General features: G+C 39.9%; 1 protein-coding gene across 3 annotated transcripts in view; it reads left to right on the forward strand.

Annotated features, from left to right (window-relative positions):
• SLC6A1 (solute carrier family 6 member 1) overlaps positions 1 to 21,804 on the forward strand; it is a 317,457-nt gene that overhangs the window by 77,248 nt on the left and 218,405 nt on the right. Inside the window, exon 1 of one of the 3 annotated variants that reach the window (XM_063940753.1) lies at positions 20,489 to 20,512. The exons of the other annotated variants lie outside the window; for them this stretch is intronic. The gene's annotated coding sequence lies outside the window, so the exon portion shown is untranslated. Of the gene's footprint in view, positions 1 to 20,488; positions 20,513 to 21,804 lie in introns of those variants that run through there. 3 annotated transcript variants of the gene reach the window in all.

The following is a 21,804-nucleotide window of genomic DNA, read 5'->3' on the forward strand; positions in this document are numbered from 1 at the left end:
AATGTCAGTAATTATACAAAGGAGGTGTGGTGTATTGTTCCACACTTCATACTATTCGACTTTAGGTGTTGAGGACAAATGTAGGTAATTCTCTACAGTCTTCTCCTTCTCCTTAATGTAGATTCGGAGGTAACATCAAAAAAAGATAACCCAATGCGTTTCATCTTATTCCAAGACTTCATCAGGGGTACATCTACAATTGTAGGAGAATTTATCAAAACTTTATACTTATGAAACTTCTAGCCATCTCCAATTTTAAATTTTAAAAGAGGAACATATCACAATATATGAATGGGCAAGACATAGCATAACAGAGCAATGAGAAAAGAGAAAGAAGAAAACATCAGGAAGTATCATAATTTCATCTTAGAACATACCTCAACTGACTGGTAAGTATTGTTATTGAACGGATAAAATGACCCAACAAATCATTCATGAGTGCTTGATGAAAGACCCCATATATCACTGGGACTTTCTGTTGAACAGTCAGTCAAGCCTAATTAGAAAATATTTAATTTAAATTGTTTAACTACTGTATATAGTGTTACACACTTAATGTAGACCAATTAATACATAGGGGTACTACAACACATACCTCGTAAAACGACTACTTGCATATGAAAATTCAGATACTCAGGTACAGAAGAATATCGCTTAGGTAAGGAAACTGGCAAATACATATTAGGCAAATCAATTAGTTCATATAAATAGATGTGAAATTAATTCATTAATTGGTACTAATTGATGTTAATATTAGTGAGTGGATATTTCACCCCACAACATACAATAAACCATCCTTCAGATCATAAGGTGGTCCTATAATATAAGTAACCCATATTATAGGTAATCCCTGTAATGGTAACTAGGAGAAGTATATGTACCATCCATATTTTTATCATATATTCCATTAAACATCAAAAATAATAATAATATAGACTTCAAATATTAATATAAAACTAATATAGTATGGTTAATGATGTAATAAGAACCATTAAAGTGCTAACAATTAACAAAAATATAACTAATCAATTGAGAAATCCAAGCATTGTAAGCTATGACACAATGCATAGCGTCATCATGAAAAATAAACATACAAAATACAATAAAATAAATTAAAATGAAATAAATGAGACCTTGTTCTAAATGGTGCCTAAGTATTAATCACTACATGTGCAATAATTATTAGTGATCCTCACCCTCTGTAGACCAGCAGTGGTAGCCCAGTATCTGTGTAATGAGACACTGAGCCAAACTCCACATTTATATAAGGGAAAAATGATGACATCATCTCACTTACTGACATGATTGGTGCAATTAAATAAATGAATATCTCATGAATTATATATTATTTTAATCTAATATTACTCTAATCCATACTTCTATCTGATGTGGAATAATTTCTATACTTTACATCTATATTAATAATGTGGGGAAAAAAACTTTAATTGATATGATTTTCCATAGTACATTTCAGTATACTATGTACATGTGAGCTTGACAATGCCTGATTGACAGTCTTAAACATCCAATAGAGCGTGTGTAGGGCGGAAACATACAATTTACAGCTTAAAAAGTGTGCCCAAGGGAATGTTTAGCAGCCCGTATGTGGCTACAAACACATTGCAAGGATGGTGCACTCTCCACACATGCCTCTGATCATGGCTGATCCACCGTCCTCCACTCTAAAGCGCCAGCGCACCCCCGATACAACGGAACCTCATGCGTTCCAGCGCCATTTTAGTTTACGTTCCACGGGGCCGGTTGTGTATTTTCCATCACGTGACTACGTCACGTGATCTCAGACGACCAACGAAGGACATAAATGATGTTCTAGAGCTCTACAGACCGAACGGCTTACATCACTGTATAATATGTCACATATTATACAGTGATGTAAGCCGTTCGGTTAGAAGATTTATAAGTTCGGCTAGAAGTTTTATAAGTATAAAGTTTTGATAACTTCTCCTACGAATGTATATATACCCCTGATGAAGTCTTGGAATAAGACGAAACGCATTGGGTTATCTTTTTTTGATGTTACCTCTGAATCTACATTAAGGAGAAGGAGAAGACTGTAGAGATTTACCTACATTTGTCCTCAACATCTAAAGTCGAATTGTATGAAGTGTGGAACAAACACACCACACCTCCTTTGTATAATTACTGACATTGAATTTGTCATTGTGTTTTTACAATAAATTTTATGATGGAACATGTTACAATTATGTTTTAATGTGTAAATTGGGAAACCGATTAAGGGTTCTGCTTAATATTGGGTGTTAATACGACCCCTTGGTGCCAATTCTTCTATTGTCACACATCCTTACACTTAGTTCCTTCTAACAGGGAACTTAGTTGAATTAGGCTGCCATTTTATAAGTTGCCATTTTTATTAATTACAGTAATTTCATTAATCACAGTAATCTAATAGCGCAGAAGGAGAGTATTTGTTTGATATATATATATATATAAATATATACAATTAATTTTACATATACATTTTTAGAGATTTTAATATGCTTAAGACACTTTCAATAAGTTGCGTCATACAAATTTAAATTCTATTGTAGTATATTCGTAGGTCACTATTTTATGCTAATAAATCTACTAATTTTTTTAAAATTAAGACTGGGGATATTTATTGCCAAATAAAGGAAAAAGCTAGAGGCAAATATCAGAAGGTTTTCTGGAAATGTTGTTGTGTTCATCAAATGCAATTTGCTAATGACATAATTTTTCACACACAATAGATTGCACTACATGACTCCGTCCTGGGGCTTTTTAGTTATCTGCAAATGACATAAAATAAAATTGACCTATAAACATTGCACTTCAAGATAACTTCCCATGTGGAAATGTAAATTCAGGGACAGTATAAAAGCTGCCTGCTATTATGAATGCTTTGGTAATTACTGCAAATGACAGCTTTTAAACAGATTATTCAGATGCCCCTATTATCTACCACGTCAGATAAATAAAGGTGTCAAGAATTTGCTGAATTTACGTATTGGATACCCTCTAATTACCACAGCACTGAAGATATTATTTTACCCACTCCCTCCACTCCCTCTATTATAAATCTTAGTATACATAAATACTAAGAGCCTAATTCAAACCTGATCGTAGCCATACAAAATTTTGCACGGCTACAATCAGTTACTCAGACATGCAGGCTAGTGCGCCCCGCATTTCAGGCCCTACCCCTCCCCCCCACCACACAGGTACAAAAGCATTGCACAGTGGCAATGCTTTTGTACCTGAAGAGTAGCTCCCTACCAGCGCAGCTCCTGCGCGCTGGCAGGAAGCTACCTGTCGCTGTCTGGGTCGCAGCGGCTGCATGTGATGTCATGCAGCCACCGCAGCATGCTTCCCGCGCGGTCCAGGCATGTCTGTGTTTTGCCCGGACCATGTTCCTGAAATGGCAGCCCAACGCCACCGGCCCGCCCACTCCCGTCCAGCGACCACCTCTGCCTGTCAATCGCTGGGCTGAGATGGACATCGGCTGTCTGGCATGCTCAGTTCAGACCTGATTGGCTGCTGTGTGAAAATGTACAGCAGCGATCAGGTCTGAATTTGGCCCTAAGTACAGATGGTAAGGCCCTAAGAACAGATGGTATAATGGTTAGCAGTACGGATGGTGTAATGGTTAGCATTACTGACACACAGCACTGAGGTCATGGGTTTGATTCCAACCATGACCCTAACTGTGTAGAGATATTCTCCCCATGCTTGCATGGGTTTCTTCCAGGTACATCAGTTTCCTCCCACAATACAAAAAGATACAGGAGGTTAACAAAAATAAACCCTAGTCTGTGTGAGCATGGGCAAACTAGATGGGCCAAGTGGTTCTTATCTGCCATCAAATTCTATGTTTCTATGTTTAATAAAAGTAATGAAACTATATTCTATGTATAACTAAAGGTAGTTTCTTGTATTGTTCTACAAAGGTCAGTAAATAAAACTATATTTTATGTATAACTAAAGGTAATTTCTCGTATTGTTCTACAAAGGTCAGTAAAACATGGGCATACTATATGTCCCAATGCGTTGGTGCTGTGGCTTATAGTGGGCAATTCATAAACAAAAGGGCCGTTTTGTACCAGCACATTATAGCCAACCCCATAGAGATGCATAGGATAGTAGTGATGTTGAGCCTGCCAATATATGTGTGCTGCCGAAAACTACTCCCACAAAGCTGAGATCTTGGAGTAGACTCATGGAATCACCAGAACTCATTAGTAAAAATTTTAGGCAGATATGTTCATCTGACTCAGAGACCTTTACTCATACTCCTATGGTTATGTGTGGTCAGTGGACAGCACATATGCAATGATGGGCCATGTGGACATTTACTTATGAAACTGAAAGTCCAAACAGGTTTGTTTTGGATGCTGTCATTGCCTCTCACAGGTAACAGGTATAGTGGTAAGTTAAATGGCTCCTGATTAATTAGACACTAAGTGTATACAGTATATGTGTGACATTAAGGAAATTAGTTTGTACCCAGGTGCATCAAATTCACTACATATACTAAAGGGAAAATGCTGCCAAAAATACCCTTTCCAGAATTTGACCGCATTTGTCATATGTGCCAAGCACCAGAAGGTGATACATTCCAGAGCTTGGATGTGGTGGGTAACTCCATCTTTATGGGCATTACCCAATAGAAGCCTATGGGCTTCTCTCCACAATAGGGATGCCTCCCAGCACCCTCCTGTGGCCACCGAGTCACACTGCGCATTCGCAGAAGGACTCCCGGGTCTCGTTGGTAGGGCTATTGTTTGCAAATGTTTTGGTACATATTGGTACATATCAACGTTATTTATGCCAGTATGTACCCTATAAATGGTGGGATGTACCGCATTGTGGAAGCAATGCTTAGTACATACCGCCCTGTGAGTGATATTAATGAAGTATGCACAGATATCTCATATCTAAATATATCAAATATGTTTTCTGTAATAAATGAAAAAATAGTACCAACATTGATCTTGAGCTGCATGCCTGTGGCTGAGATTTATCCCCTCTTCCTTTTTAGAAGTTCCATTTACTTCTAGAGGTACTGAATATAATTATCTAATTGCATAGCACTGCAGGCTATACTGGTACTATATAATAGAAGGATCTTGGTTGAGAAACATATATATGTTTCTAGCTATGGACACTCTGGCACATATTATTATTATTATTATTATTATTATTATTACTACCAGTCATTTATATAGCGCACGCATATTCCGCAGCGCTCTACAGAGAGTATTAGGCCATTCACATCTTCTTTGTCATTATTAATTTGAGTTTGCTTATACAGGTTGAGTATCCCATATCCAAATATTCCGATATACGGAATATTCCGAAATACGGACTTTTTTGCGTGAGAGTGAGATAGAGAAACCTTTGTTTTTTGATGGCTCAATGTACACAAACTTTGTTTAATACACACAGTTATTAAAAATATTGTATTAAATGACCTTCAGGCTGTGTGTATAAGGTGTATATGAAACATAAATGAATTGTGTGAATGTAGACACACTTTGTTTAATGCACAAAGTTACGAAAAATATTGGCTAAAATGACCTTCCGGCTGTGTGTATGAGGTGTATATGTAACATAAATGCATTCTGTGCTTAGAATTAGGTCCCATAGCCATGATATCTCATTATGGTATGCAATTATTCCAAAATACAGAAAAATCCGATATCCAAAATACTTCTGGTCCCAAGCATTTTGGATAAGGGATACTCAACCTGTACTGTATTTCCTAATGGCTGTCTTTTCTTGGTTTCACACTAGTTGATACGTCTTTTGTAAACAACACCGGCTTCCTTTTTCTAGTGCTTTTCTTAACCCTTTTAATACAAAGGTCTGTTGCTTTTATTATTGTACTATTTTAATTTCCCCACCTCTCCTGTACTGCTTCCATGTTCCTCTAATCTGTCAATGAATTGCTTACACATCTCTCCATTTTTGCAAAGTCAGCCTTCCTAACATTTAACACCTCTGTTTTTGAGTGGCATGAGTTGGAACCTTTCTTTATACTAGACCATACTGCTTGATGGTCACTGTATTCTAGGTTCTCACCCACATATATGTCTGATATCCTGTCACCATTTGTGAGTATTTAATCTAATATTGCATCCTTGCGAGTGGGCTCTCTCACCAATTGCTTGAGGGATGCTCCCTTTAAGGAATTTGGAAAGTTGCCACTTGTAGTTGAACTTGCAAAAGACCTCTCCCTTTAAAGCCATTTTAGTGATGTCCTGCAAAAGGTACCTGTCCAGTTCTTGGCCCTGGCCTGGTGGTCTATAGCTGACCTCAGTGTGAATAGTGTTCTTCTCCCACATTTCTATAGTCACCCAAAGGGCCTTTTTTCTTTAATATTTAGTATTAAAGTAACAGTTATGGGGTTTTATCACATACATTACTACCCCTCCTCTGATTCTTCCCATTCTGTTCTTCCTAAATAAATTGTATCATGGTATAGCTATGGTGGTTATTCAGAGTTGTTAGAAAAGCAAAAATATTAGCTATTGGGCAAAACCATGTTGCACTGCAGGTGGGGCAGATGTAACATGTGCAAAGAGATTTAGATTTAGGTGGGTTTTATTGTTTCTCTCCATGGTAAATACTGGCTGCTTTATTTTTACACTGCAATTTAGATTTTAGTTTGAACACACCTCATTCAAATCTACATGTCTCCGCACATGTTACATCTGCCCCACCTGCAGTGCAACATGGTTTTGCCCATTAGTGTGCTTTTTTTGGTTTGCTAACAACTCTGAATAACCCCTTATGTACCAGTCATGATTCTCATTGTACCATTACTCTGTAGTAGCCATAATATCCAGACCATCCCTTGTCACTATCACAATTAGCTCTGGAATTTTGTCTCCTGAGCTCCTAGCATTTGCATACGCCAAATACACCAAATGATACACCAAACTTATTATAAAGTCAGTGCTAGTCATAATAAATATGAAACGTTATTGTCCAAAATAGTCGAGTTAAACATTTCCATAAATCAAGCAGTGGGCTCTTACTGTAATTACAGCTGCTCCATACTGGATTGAAACAATCATAATAACCACATGGTTCAATACATTGTAGTAAAGATGCTAGAAAAAATATCAAAGAAAGCTACAACAAATGACATCCAATGAGGTTTTAAAACTACAAAATCATAAAGTATTTACACTTCAAAAGGCACCCCTAGACACATATGTGGGCACAGCTCACTTTTTTTTACCTGCTTTACTCAGAGCAGTCATAAGACAAACAGGGGCAGATGTATTAAACCTTGGAGAAAGACTAAGCAGCTTTTGTCATTTTTCAAACACAGCATGTAAAATGGCAATTGGAAGCTGATTGGAAAATGGCAGTTGGAAGGAAAAAACTGAGGTAATTTATCTCTCTCCAAGGTTTGATGCATCTCGCACAAAGTACTAAATTGTCCTGTCTTCTTGAGTTTGAACTGTTATTATTTATACATTATGTCTAAGATCTCCATGCATTTACTCTGCTGTAGTTTTCTTTGACACTTCTTTTGTTACTATACTTCCATTTTGATTATTGTTGGTGGAAGCCAAATGTAGATCTATGATATTAGTGTTAAGGTTACTGACTTAGATGTAGATTGCATTATTGTAAATTATGAAAAACGTTCAAAGAAAGAATTTATTTGCATCTGAGACAAAGTGTAATATATTGGAGAAATAAAGCTCATTGAGTTTTTTTATTCTTCGCATTCATATACTGTACATACATAAATTGAGATATAATAATTGTTATGAGTGACAAAGCTTTACAAACTCAATTTTATTAAAACTCTACTGCAAAGCAAAATGAAAAAAATAACCCACAGTGGATAAATCAGCTTACATTACATGTATAAAAAATAATTAGGGCTATTAATCAAGGTGCAGCAACGTGGTTATTGCTCTTCAGATATCTTAATTAGCATTTAGGTATTAGACACAGCATATAAAAGTGCTTACTTTTGTTTTTTAGTTCATTTGCATCTGTGACTATGATGATACTTTCTCCTGGGAATTTTATCTTATGACCTGTAGTACATGGCCTTTCTCTCCAAATATTACATCAAGTGATAATACTGAACTGATGCTATGTATTGGTGAAAATGTAATACATTTAATAGTTCTATAAAACAATTACTTACATAAGTCTATCTATCTATCTATCTATCTATCTATCTATCTATCTATCTATCTATCTATACATATATATATATAATTATTATTATCCTTTATTTATATGGCGCCACAAGGGTTCCGCAGTGCCCAGATACAGAGTACATATCACTTAATCAAAACAAGAAAACAATGACTTACAGTTGAAGACAATGTAGGACAAGTACAGGGTAGCTAATCATAACTACATCAGTAGACGACACTGAGATAAGTATCAAGGTGGCCGAGAACTTCAGGATTTGGGCAGTTGAGGATTATTAAAGTAAGAGAAGGATAATCACATGAGGGAAGAGGGCCCTACTCGTGAGAGCTTACATTCTAAATGGGAGGGGTAGACAGACAGGGGTGACACAGATGGGGTAGACCGAGCGTAGGACAGAGGGTTAGTATGAGATTTGCCTGGGTTTTGTGAAGAAGTGTGTCTTGAGAGCCCGTTTGAAGCTCTGTAGAGAGGTGGAGAGTCTGAGGGGGAGAGGTAGAGAATTCCAGAGTAAGGGAGCAGCACATGAAAAATCTTGGAGGTAGGAGTGGGAGGAAGTAATCAGAAGACAGGAGAGTCGGCGTGCAATAGCAGAGCGAAGTGGACGGGTAGGAGAGTAAAGGGAGATAAGGTCAGAGATGTAAATGGAATAGCAGTGGGTGAGTGCTTTGTAAGTGAGTGTGAGAAGTTTAACTTGGATTCTGAAAGGGAAGGGAATCCAGTGAAAAGCTTGTAGGAGAGGGGAGGTAGATGTAGTGTGTTTGGTGAGGAAGATTAGCTGGGCTGCAGCATTGAGGATAGATTGAAGTGGAGAGAGGTAATTGTCAGGGATGCCAGTTAGGACGAGATTACAGTAATCCAGTCTGGAAATAATCAGTGAGTGGATAAAGGTCTTGATGGCATCCTTGGTGAGAAAGGGTCTGATCCTGGAAATGTTTTTGAGATGAAAATGACAAGTTTGTGAAAGGTGCTAAATGTGTGGTTTGAAGGAGAGGAAGAAGTCAATGATTAGGCTAAGACAGCGTACTTGGGGCTAGAGGAGATAGTCGTGCCATCAATGGATAATGAGATTGTGGGATGTGAGTTGTGCGGGAGGGTGGGAAGATGACCAGCTCAGTCTTGGACATGTTGAGTTGAAGAAAACGCTGGGACATCCAAGAAGAGGTAGAAGAGAGACAATTGGATACACGAGTGAGGAGAGCAGGAGAGAGGTCAGGGCAGGAAAGGTGTATTTGAGTATAATCAGCATAGAGATGGTAATGTAAGTCAAAAGAGCGACTGCGTTCTCCTTAAGAGGATGTATAGACAGAAAAAAGGAGAGGACTAAAAACAGAGCCTTGAGGGACACCTACAGTTAGTGAAAGTGGGGGGGGGTGGAGCCATAAGAGGAGACAGAGAAGGAACAGTCAGAGAGGTAGGAGGACAGCCAGGAGAGGACATTATCACGCAGACCAAGGGAGTGAAGGATTTGCAGAAGGAGAAGGTGGTCCACAGTGCCAAAAGCAGCAGAGAGGTCAAGGAGAATAAGCAAAGTGGCCCTTAGATTTGGCTGCATGGAGGTCATTGCACACTTTTGTGAGGTCAGTTTCAGTGGAGTGGAGAGAATGAAAACCAGACTGGAATAGATCAAGCAGTGAGTGGGGGGAAAGAAAGGTAATGAGGCAGTTATAGACAATATGCTCAAGGAGTTTGGAGTCAAAAGGGAGAAGAGAGATGGGTCGGTAGTTCGAGAGGGTGTTTGGATCAAGGGTAGGTTTTTTTAAGAATAGGGGAGATGAGTGCATGCTTGAAGGCAGAGGGGACAGTGCCTGATGAGAGCGAGAGATTGAGAAGGTGGGCAAGATGGGAACAGGCAGAAGGAGTGAGGTAGCGGAGGAGGTGGGAAGGGATAGGGTCAAGTGGGGAGGTTGTGGGGGGAGGAACGGATGAGGGCCATGACTTCCTTACCAGATACATGGGAGAAAGATGTCAGAGTTGGTGAGAGGGAAGGGGAGGGGTGGCAAGGGATGGGTGGTATATATATAAATATGTATGTATATATTAGAGATGAGCCACCCGAAATTTGCATTCCGGGTCCGGTTTGGGAATTCCCACCAGACTCGGATCCAAAAAGGGGGAAAACATCATCAGTGATCTGCGCCATTTTCACTCTGGCTGTGGAGAGTGCACTGAACGAACGTGTTTACATGGGGCTGATAAGTATCAGTCCAGGGGTGCTCTGTCTGTCGTTAGGTGATGTATCTGACAACAAGGGGTTATCTGTCCATATACATCCAGGGGCTCTGCCCCAGTGTTAAAAAAAATCCCAGTATATTGTGTGTACATCCAAGGGTTGGTGTGTCCTATGTATCAGTATTAGTCCAGGGGTGCTCTGTCTGTCATATGGTGGTGTATCAGACAAGGGGTGATCTGTCCATATACATCCAGGGGCTCTTCCCCAGTGTTAAAAAAAAATCCCAGTATACTGTGTATGTACTGGACATCCAGGGGCTGGTGTGTCCTATTATGTATTTGTATTAGTCCAGGGGTGCTCTATCTGTCATCTTGTGGTGTATCTGACATCAAAGGGTTATCTGTCCATATTCATCTAGGGGCTCTGCCCCAGTGTTAATAAAATCCCAATATACTGTGTGTGTACATCCAGGGGCTGGTATGTCCTATGTATCAGTATCAGTCCAGGGGTGCTCTGTCTGCATTACGGTGGTGTATCTGACAACAAGGGGTGATCTATCCATCCTAAGGGTGATCTGTCCATACATCCAGAGGCTCTGCCCCAGTGTAAAGTTAAAATAATAAAAGCTAAAAAACCTAAAAGAGAATTATAAAAAAATACATTTATTGTTTGTGTTGTACCCAAGTGTACTATAAATTTTTTAGTTATTTTCATAAGTACTGTGACACTGCAAGTCAGACCGCAGTATATTATTATTTCTGACTCATACACGTATTGTGCAACACTTTTTGTGAAATTTAAAAGCAGTGTTTAATTACAATTTCTGACTCATACACGTATTGTGCAACACTGTTGGTGAAATTAAACCGCAAGTGTTTGATTATTATTTCTGACACATACACATATTGGGCCTAATTCAGAGTTGATCGCAGCAGCAAATTTGTTAGCAGTTGGGAAAAACCATGGCCCTCATTCCGAGTTGTTCGCTCGGAGATTTTCATCGCATCGCAGTGAGAATTCTCTTAGTGCGCATGCGCAATGTTCGCACTGCGACTGCGCCAAGTAACTTTACTATGATGAAAGTAAGTTTACTCACGGCATTTTCATCGCTCCGACGTTCGCATTGTGATTGACAGGAAATGGGTGTTACTGGGCGGATGCACGGCGTTTTAGGGGCGTGTGGCTGGAAACGCTACCGTTTCCGGAAAAAACGCAGGAGTGGCCGGAGAAACGGTGGGAGTGCCTGGGCGAACGCTGGGTGTGTTTATGACGTCAGCCAGGAACGAAAAGCACTGAACTGATCGCACAGGCAGAGTAAGTCTGAAGCTACTCAGAAACTGCTAACTCGTTTGTAATCGCAATATTGCGCGTACGTCGGTCGCAATTTTAAGAAGCTAAGATTCACTCCCAGTAGGCGGCGGCTTAGCGTGTGTAACTCTGCTACATTCGCCTTGCGAGCGAACAACTCGGAATGAGGGCCCATATGCACTGCAGGGGGGCAGATATAACATGTTCAGAGAGAGTTAGATTTGGGTGGGGTGTGTTCAAACTGAAATCTAAATTGCAGTGTAAAAATAAAGCAGCCAGTATTTACCCTGCACAGAAACAAAATAACCCCCCCCCAAATCTAACTATCTCTGCAAATGTTATATCTGCCACACCTGCAGTGCACATGGTTTTGCCCAACTGCTATCAAATTTTCTGCTGCAGTCAACTCTGAATTACCCCCATTGTGCTACACTGTTGGTGAAATTAAACTGCAGTGTTTGATTACTATTTCTGTCTCCTACATGTATTATGTGATACTGTTGGTAAAATTGAACAGCAGTGTTCGATTACTACTGTATCTCTGACTATTAAATTTTTTGTACAAATTCTGGTGTGTGCTGTACCCCACTTCATACGTGTTTGTGGATAAATATGGAGGACAAACAATTGAGAAGAAAGCAGGAAGCACATACTAGTGGTGCAGGTACTGCCACCAGTCATGATGATACAAGTCCGTCAACGTCATCAACCCAGGGTCATAGAGGGCTCAAGTAATGGCAGATTACATATGATTTGCTGGCGGACGGTATGCCGGCTGTCAATACCAGGACAGCAGCATCCCACCTGCCAGAATGGTGGCAGCTGGGCGAGCGCTAAGAGCCCCCTTGCAGGCTCGCTGCACTCGCCACAGGATCTATTCCCACACTATAGGTTTTGTGGACACCCATGAGTGGGAATAGCCCTGGTGTGCTGGGATTATGGCTGTCGGTATTGCCGGCTCTCGGGATTTCAGCATCTTTATCCTGAATGCTGGGGTTCCGAACAGCTGCCATTTTAACTGCATCCTGTCAAGTCATGTTAATTCATTTAATTTTACAGTAGTAAAGAAAAAAAGACAAAAACATCAAAAGGAAAGTTAGCTGCAGAGGCAGTAAGACAAACTGTGCATTTAGAATAATCAGACATTCTTGAGGAACATTTAGGGGTGTCCACATTAGTTATATGTGAGTCTGACATTTCTCACACTGTCCTCATAGAGAAGCCTCTTTCACCTCCTTCCACTATTTCTGTGCCATTTGCACATGTGGGGAGCAGTACAAGTAAATATGGTGATGATGACATAATAGAAATCGAGGATTCATGTGTGGAAGTGGAACAGGATGAGGGAGATATGTGTGTACATATCTGACAGTGACGATGTTGATAATGATGTTGTTTGTGTAAGTCAGCCACCAGTGGCTGCAGGTGTTGACCATGATAAAAAGAAAGCCATTGCGATGCCTGGACAGAAGATCAAAAAAGCTACCTCTTGGGTGTGGATTATTTTTACCCCAATCCTGACAATGTTTGTGAATCTATCTGCTCTATTTGTGCAGCCAAAGTTAGTAGATGTAGGAACGTTAGCCATCTAGGCACCTCCTCCATGTTATGGCATTTGCGGCGAACACATGAAATTTATTGTACGAGATTATAATGTAATTAACACCCTCATTATCAACATCCTCATGATTACTGATTGGAGCTAGTCCTTTTAAAAATCTGTTTTGTTGGGGCCCAAACTAAGTAACACTTCAGCCACAAAAGTGTATGTCCCTGTTACTGAAGTCCTTGCTTTGTTAAATTGTGTATGGTCTTTTTAATACAAAAACAACATAAGGGTGGGAGGGGGGGCCCAAGGACAATCCATCTTGCACCACTTTTAATTTCTGCACTGCCATGTGCAATGTTTCATAGATGTGCTATACATTGCTGTGTGTTTGTTCCGTCTACTGTGTCGGTTAGTTACCAGTCAGCTCCCTGCAACATTTGGTCTAAAATGGATGAAAACAATATTGTGAACTGTGAGGTGGTCAAAATTAATTGGAAACTACTGGAAATTAATGTTATTGAAGTCATTAATACTGTAGGGACTAAAACAGGCCAACATTCTAGATTGTAGCTGTTTTTATGATAAAAAAAAAATACAGATCCAAAACCTGCAAGGGAGGTTTTGGCAAAACCAATACAGATCCAAAACATGAAGGAGATACAAATCCAAACAAGAACCCAAAATTCAAGATTTGGGCTGGCGCACATCTCTAGTATATACTGTATATTTGTTCTTCATACATCAGGCTCCAACATGGATGGATCTGAATCATACTTGGTAAACATACCTCTCATTATCCAACGTAAAATACTAGTGATGTGTAAACTAAAAAAATTTGGAAGAAAACTTCACAGAGTGGTAACACTGGATCGCAGAAGACATACTAGGAGGTTAGAGTCAGTCGGACCTCACGGCGGAATGCGCTGGCCAGAACTTTGACCAAGGGAGCCTGTTCTGGGCCTTTCACTGGATGGATTTGGAAGAAAATTTCAGAGTGGTAAGATTGGATCCCAGAAGACAATCTACTATTTTGGAGTCCCAGTCAGACCTCCCGTTGGCATTTGTTGGTCAGAACTTTGACCCAGGGAGTCAGTTCTGTGCTTGCCACTTGATGGAATTCAAAGAAGACTTCAGAGTGGAAACATTGCATCCCAGTCAGACCTCCTGTTGGTGTACACTGGACAGAACTTTGACCAAGGGAGCCTCTTCTGGACCTTCCACTGGATAGATTTGGAAGAAAAAGTCAAAATGTGGTAACATTGGATCCCAGAGGACATACTAGGGAGTTGGAGCCCCAGTACGACCTCCTGTTGGTGTATGCTGGCCAGAGCTTTGACACAGGGAGCCTGTTATGGGCCTTCCACTGGATGGATTTGGATGAAAACTATAATGAACTGTAATAACTGACAGAAATAACCATAATTCAATAACCTGAATTAACTGACTGAAATAACCATAAATCAATCAACTAAAATAATTGACAGAAATGGAGGTGGGAAGACAATACATGCTGTGTACCCAAAAGCATTGGAATAGCAAAATTTATAACAGAAGGAAACCTTTAAACCCACAAACCCATAAATGAATTCTGAGACAGAAGATATTATTAATAAATAGTACTGTAAGTCACTATAACAAGCAGCTAGAGGGCACACACGGGTAGAGAGAAAGAGACTATGGTCCAGCAAGGAATACCCAAAGTGATTTAAAGGAACCAGAATAGTATCCACAGGGGTCTCATAAAAAAAGATTCTCGTAATTTGAACAGTCACACTTGCATTGTATATCTGTAAAAAAGTAGAATTTACATTTTTTTTTATTTCAACTGTACACTTGTGTTCATGTCTGAGACTGTATATGAAGCACAACAGAACTTGTTTTGGGACTTTAAAAAAAAAAAAACATGTGAATGCTACTTTATACAATACAATTGTGGCTTTTCAAATTACTAGAGTGTTATCTTTATTAAACTGAGTTTACTGCACTTCTTCCTGGGCCTCCCTATTCATTTCATAGGCAATTTCGCCCCCACCCCTAATCCCACCCCCTGTAAAACTTTTGATTTCACGGACTGGATGTACTACTTCGTAAATGACAAACACAACATGGCCGCTACACTATTGTATGTAAATGACTGGCTCGTGCTGGCTTTCATTGTGGGAAGGGATCCCAGAAGGCATAGAAGTCACGTTCATTTGTAAGGCATATTAAAATTGTGCATGCACCGAGAGATGCCAGATGCCTGGCATGAGTAAGCTGTCAGTTCCTGGACAGTTCTGCTAAGGTCGGGCGTCTTTTTTGGCTCTAAATGCATCTTATACACATTGCTATGCAAATATGATGCACAAGCAGATTCTGCTTATTAAAATGATGGTCTCTTGTGGATACTCTGCTGGATATTCTATTGTCTCCTGAGAGAATTCTAGTGGCCCCTCTTCTGGTTTCTCTAAATCACTTTGGGAATTCCCTGCTGGACAATAGTCTCTTTCTCTCTAACTGTGTGTGCTCTCCCATTGCTTGTTATAGTGGCTTCTGATTTATTAATAATATCTTCTGTCTTAGAATTCATTTATGGGTTTGTATTACCTCCAAAACCACACTCCTTGCTAGTTGCACATGGGTTCTGCTGCAGGGGGCCATGGCCTGCAGGAATACTGTAGCTAAGTCCAAATTCCCTTGTGGGAAACTCTGGTGAATACCAGTGAATCGTTAGACACCTGCAGCTGTGTAGTCCCTAGTGTGTGACAATGCTGAATCCTAGCAATCTTAATGAATCCTGACAGTAGGATCTGAAAATAATGGATTCTACAGGGGCTCCAGTTCAGAATAAAGATCTTTGCAGCTACCAAGATCCAGGTAATGATTTACTTTAACGAAATGTACACTCATATGGATTGTATTCAAGTCTCACAATCCAGCAACCCATCACTGACACCACCTACTCTAGTTCCACCAGTCTCTCTACACAGTACAGTACTTCTAACCTGCACCTCCTTACTCCTTCTAAATTCCCAAGAAATGCTGTAGATTTCTTTATTAATGTGCAATGTAAGTTGAGTTACAGCTAGCAAATTATCCCATTGACAGAGCCAAAGTGGCATATGTGGTTTCTTTTTCTCTGGTCAAGTTCTCACTTTCCCCTGTGGTTAAACATTATCCCTTATTGTTATTACATTTTTCTAACTTTCTGAAGTTGTGTCAATAAATATTTGATCCTCCTGGATGTGTGGTTCCAGCAGCATCAAGTATCCTGCAGTTACATTAGGGAACCCAGCCAGTTGATCAGTATGCAGCCTATTGCTGAACCCTAGCTTCAGAATGACAGTAAAACAACAAGACTCTGGTTGCAGCGTTATCACAAGGTCTGGCTGACCACATCAAGGATGAGATGAGTATATTTCCCTATGTACCAAAATTGTTTTTTGTCTCATGAGATATCCATGAGAAAGGTAATTCTTTCAACTCCAATATTTGCTTAGTCCCTATTTCCAAACCTCTGTGTAGGCCCCTGAGGAACCTATATAATTAGAGAACTCTTGTCTAAAACCTCAGGAGCAGGAAAGAAGATTCAAAAACATATTATGCCTTTATTGTTCTTCTACTGCTAATCTTCAGGCAAACCAACCTTCTGGATTCTGGCGCTGCCGAAAACTTCATTGCCTCCACTCTTAACAACAAGCTCAAAATTCCTAATAAAATACCTCTTTTTCTCACTACCATTGATGGAAGTTATATTCTGGAAGGAAATGTTTGCTTTCAGACCATTCCTATCTAGGTTGGTGTGCTTTACTCTTTCTTGGTTTTGCCTTAGTTGTCAGCATTTTTAATTCTTGATCTTCCTTGATTCCAGCTACGTTCCCCACAACTGGACTGGACAGACTTTCTCTCTTGGGGATCCTCCAGTTTTGGCCACTGTCTCAACATAGAATCTCCTCTTATAACCTTAGCTACCATATAAAGATAGTTATTGTTCGATGGACAAGATTTTCTGTAATTTAGTTAGCATATTGTTCTGCAGGTTGGTGATTTATTTCATGTTAGAAATAACCCAGATACAATTTATAACTTTATTAAGAAAAAGAGGGTCTAGTGCTTTGCCAGTTACAGTATGTGAAATGTGTAGCTTGTCTGTGCAGCAGTTGTGCGTGTTGAGTATATCAGTATGTTTTTAATTTGATATATAGGTGCCCACAACATGAAGTTGGTAGGGGTGAGATTAGGGCCCAAAAAGCCAATAATCTCTCCATCCTGTCTCCAGCACAAAATCAAGGTTTGAGGGTATACATAGTAATGGTTCTCCAGCATCAGGTACCATCTTGCATATATCTTGTATGGTTTCTCATTGACTGCTACACTAATAGAGTACTTTAAAGTATCTAGCTTCATGATTCCCTGGCAACAACCAGATTTTGTATAAAAAGAAGATTGCATCTTTTTATTGAGTAAGTATATACAGAAAGTTTCCAATAGATAGAGCTTCTAGGTGGAGTTTTACTGTGGGAATGGAGAGGGCAGATTTTGGTTTACATTTTGGTTTAAGATATTGGTTGAATAAAAGAGTTTTCCCCCACTAAGACCATCATTTAGTGCAGTGTGCCAGACCACAATTTGACTAATACATGTAGCGTTATAGTAGCAAACAAGGGACCGCCGGTCACAACACCGATGGCAAGATCCCGGCAATTAGATGGCCAGCAGTGGGGGGGGGGGTGCGAGTGCAATGAAGCCCTTTGCGGGCACGGTGGCGAGCATTCTATTCCCACTCTATGGGTGTCATGTACACCCATGAGTGGGAATAGTCCCTGTTGGTCAGCATGTCGACCGTCGGGATAGTGAGGGGTCAGGATGTAAGTGCCAGTATTGTGACCGGGGGTCTCCTGACTGCTGGTTACATAACTATATCCCCAAACAAGAGAGGAAGCCCCAGTCCCCACACTACAGGTGCCCTGACCAGGAGTGTTCTCCTTCAGTAAAGTTTTTCCCAACCCATATACATTTGTTACAGGCTATTTGCAGGCTGGCAATAATTGGACCAGAAGTCCTAACAGGATTGTGGGGAGGGTTTACATTGTTGTTATATTTTGCAGCCAAGGTTATAAACAACACTTTTTTTTATAACTTTAAAACATATGTTTTAATTGCTAATTATCTCCAAACATATGTTTTAATTGCTATTTTTTTTATTATAACAACTGATGCTTTATTTGCACATAATGCTTGTACAATGTTTGTGAGAGCCTCTATTTTCAGTAAATATCAGGATGTATGCCAAGATTCTGAACCAATGAATTACCAAGGTGGTATTCTTATGAAGGTTCAGGCAGTGTAATTTCATGTAATTTTAGCTTGAAAGTTGAGTTTTATTGGTTTCGACAGTGAAGAACATGCTTGAATGGAGCTGGAGACAAGGATAGCAATAAAAGTGCCCTTTTAAGTCAAAATAGTTTATACATAGCAGAAAAGTCCTAGTATTTTACTAGACAGAAGTTTCATTGTCAATGTCTGTAAGTACAGTTTGTTCTTCAAGCAATATTGCTCCACACAAGATAAAAAATACCACGAGATACACAATTAGACTAGGTATTCAAAGCAAAAGTTATCTAAAATTTTAAAGTGAAACTGTGCCCTTGTACATGTGGGAATTAAGTTTATTTTTCGATATTTGTTTTCAACCTATTTATTCAACACATACAGTAATCTGCAATCAATCAAAAATACCTATGGTCCTGGAATTTTTTTGGTACCACTCTCCCTGATATGAACATTTTGTGGGAATTTTAAAAATTTTAAATTAAATTAACCATCAATTTTCTAGATTTTGGCTTAAAGCATAATCAGGTTATTTGTTTTTATACTATCTTCCAGACTAAGGGGATTATTTAAACAAATTTCCTGATTTCCGATCACCATCCATTGCTAATAGCACCTAAGGGTTATGTGACAAGCTTTTTGGAATATGGGGGCAGATGTATTAAGCCTGGAGAAGTAATAAAGCAGTGATAAGTGCAAGCTGATAATGCACCAGCCAATCAGCTCCAATATGTAAATTGACAGGAGCTGACTGGCTGGTGCAATATCACCTTGCACTTATCACTGCTTTATCACTTCTCCAGGCTTAATGCATCTGCCCCTTAGTTCAATGTAGGAATCATGCTTGAAAGTGTAAGGCATATTGCTCATACATCGGCTCGTGTGTACAGACGATATGTCTTTGAACAATGTCTTTCACAGACATATTAGGTCTGCCTTTGTAGATATATTGGTTCATCTACTTGTTTGTATGGACGGCTGACCAACTAACTTGTTGCTGGCTTCTGACAATGACATCACTGCACAGGAAAATTGAAATGCCCGCTAGTTGTGATGTGTGGCCAGATATATTGAGCAGCCAATTGGTAAGTGTGTATAGCTTGTCAAATTGGTTAGTTGATCAGTTGGCTGTTTATTCGATCAGGTGTGCACCCAGAATAAAATACCACCCTTAGGGGGAATTCAATTGAGGGTGGGAAATCAAAAAACCCTGCAGTGATTTCACTAGAAAGGGCAAGTATTTTTTTTAGCAATTGGAAGTTTCCAATTAGCTTAATTAGTCTGTAATTACTCACCTTTCAAAGCAGCGACTTCTGCATCCAGCAACGGGAGTCGGGTCTTCTGCCCAACGGTGAATATGTGAGGTGTGTGAGCATTTTCAACTGTGTACAAGTGTTTGTGTGTGTGTGTGTGTGTGTATGAGTATCTGTATGCGTATGTGTAACTCTGGTGTGTGTGTGTGTGTGTGTGTGTGTGTGTGTGTGAGGAGCCCCCTCGCCAGTGTAAAGATGGATGGGAGACGACCAGGAGCCATGGAGACCACCTGACCGGTGAGTATTTTTTTTAAAAAACACACACAGCATATTTGTCAGTGCTGAAAACACTGCAACCATTTTTTTCAAATTGGCTGCGGGTACGCAATTTTTTTTTACCTCGCTAAACCTTGCTCCGAATTGAATTCCCCCTTACTGTAGATTGGTGCAAAGTAATCCAATATGCTACTTTAATGGAAAATGGTATGTACTGTAATAAAAATGTAACTTTATCAACAGAACAGATATATACACTATAAAGGAAGGAAGTAAAAAGTTCCAACATATATTTCCGCGAGACAATCTAAAACAAAAAGTCGTATAATTATTACCATGCTATAAAGTTGAAATTAAAATTAAAGTGGCATTTTTGTGCAGGTTCAGGTGCTGTTGGAGGATCTGAATGAGAAGAGATTGCCAAAAGTGGAGACATGATACACTTAAGACATTCAGGTGATGGCAGCTATGACTGTTCTTCATCATTTTCATTAACTAAACTTCCTTCCTCTTCTGGTTCTAAAGAAGACTTACGCTATTGTGTTTCATGGGTGCTCCTGTGGATATCTGCCAGCCCACAGTAGCTATGTGTCTAGTATATGTATTTGTCATCATGCTCACTGCTAGACACAGATCCATGACATTTGTTTCCCACAGTGGCAGAAGTTGCAGTGACAGCGGCTGCAATTAAGGAGTCTGCAGAGTTCAGTAAAGGTGGAATAGAGATGGCAACTGCAATAACTGGTCCATCAATCACTGGGTTCAGCAGCTGACATTAGACAGTATTCCAGTAGATATTGGAATCAACCTTATCCTTGATCTAATGATGCTCTCCAGCAATACTCTGTAATTTACCAATGGCTTTCAAAACCTTCAATATTTTTATATATATCTGAGAAGTTGAAATGGTACGACAAATAGTTTCATGAACCTGAGACTAAAGTTCACCTGGTAACTAAAAGTGGTGGATTCAGTTGTGCTGCTGTTGAAGCAATATTTATGAGACTGAAGCGCATCAATGCATCATAGAGGCACTTTGTTTTGCTTACACACAATGACATAACTATTTCATCTACTCACAATAACACCCATGTGACACTTTGTGTCACGGAGCATCATTTATAAAGAACACTCTGGGGCAGATGCTGAACTGGAAGTAAAATGCTTGTGTATTACTGAAAATATACTGTAAAAATAGTGTATTATCCATGTACTGTATACAGATCTGTAAGCATCTCAACTTGCGTACATCACTGCAGCAGGCGCATATGTGCCTGGTTCATTATCTTCAGGCACATATGCGCCCCATATTACTCCTCTTCACAGATATAAATGTGCTTACATGCTGGGCTGCATGGGATGCATTTGCATGACCTTTGCCTACATTAGAAGGCCACTTCACACCCTTGGGGGGAGATTCAAATGTTTGAAAAGTCGGTTGGGTGTCTGTTTTTTCTTGTTTGTTAAGGCCCTTACACACTGGTCGATATATCGGCCGTTCTCTTGAACGGCCGATATATCGCGGGACCGTCGGCCAGTGTGTACGGCCGATATGTCTGTGAACTCCGTCGTTCACAGACGTATCGCGTCGGCCGCGCTGCACAGCCGACGGCCAATATATCTAACGATATATTGGCGCGTCGCTGTGTGTGTACGGGGCGGTCGTCCGACCGCCCGTACACATGCTGCGGCGGGCGGTGGTGATTGACAGCTGAACTGGGCGGGCGGGCGCCCGCCCAGTTCATGAT

The sequence above is a fragment of the Pseudophryne corroboree genome, chromosome 9, assembly GCF_028390025.1.
Source record: "Pseudophryne corroboree isolate aPseCor3 chromosome 9, aPseCor3.hap2, whole genome shotgun sequence".
In the NCBI taxonomy this organism is placed as follows: domain Eukaryota; kingdom Metazoa; phylum Chordata; class Amphibia; order Anura; family Myobatrachidae; genus Pseudophryne; species Pseudophryne corroboree.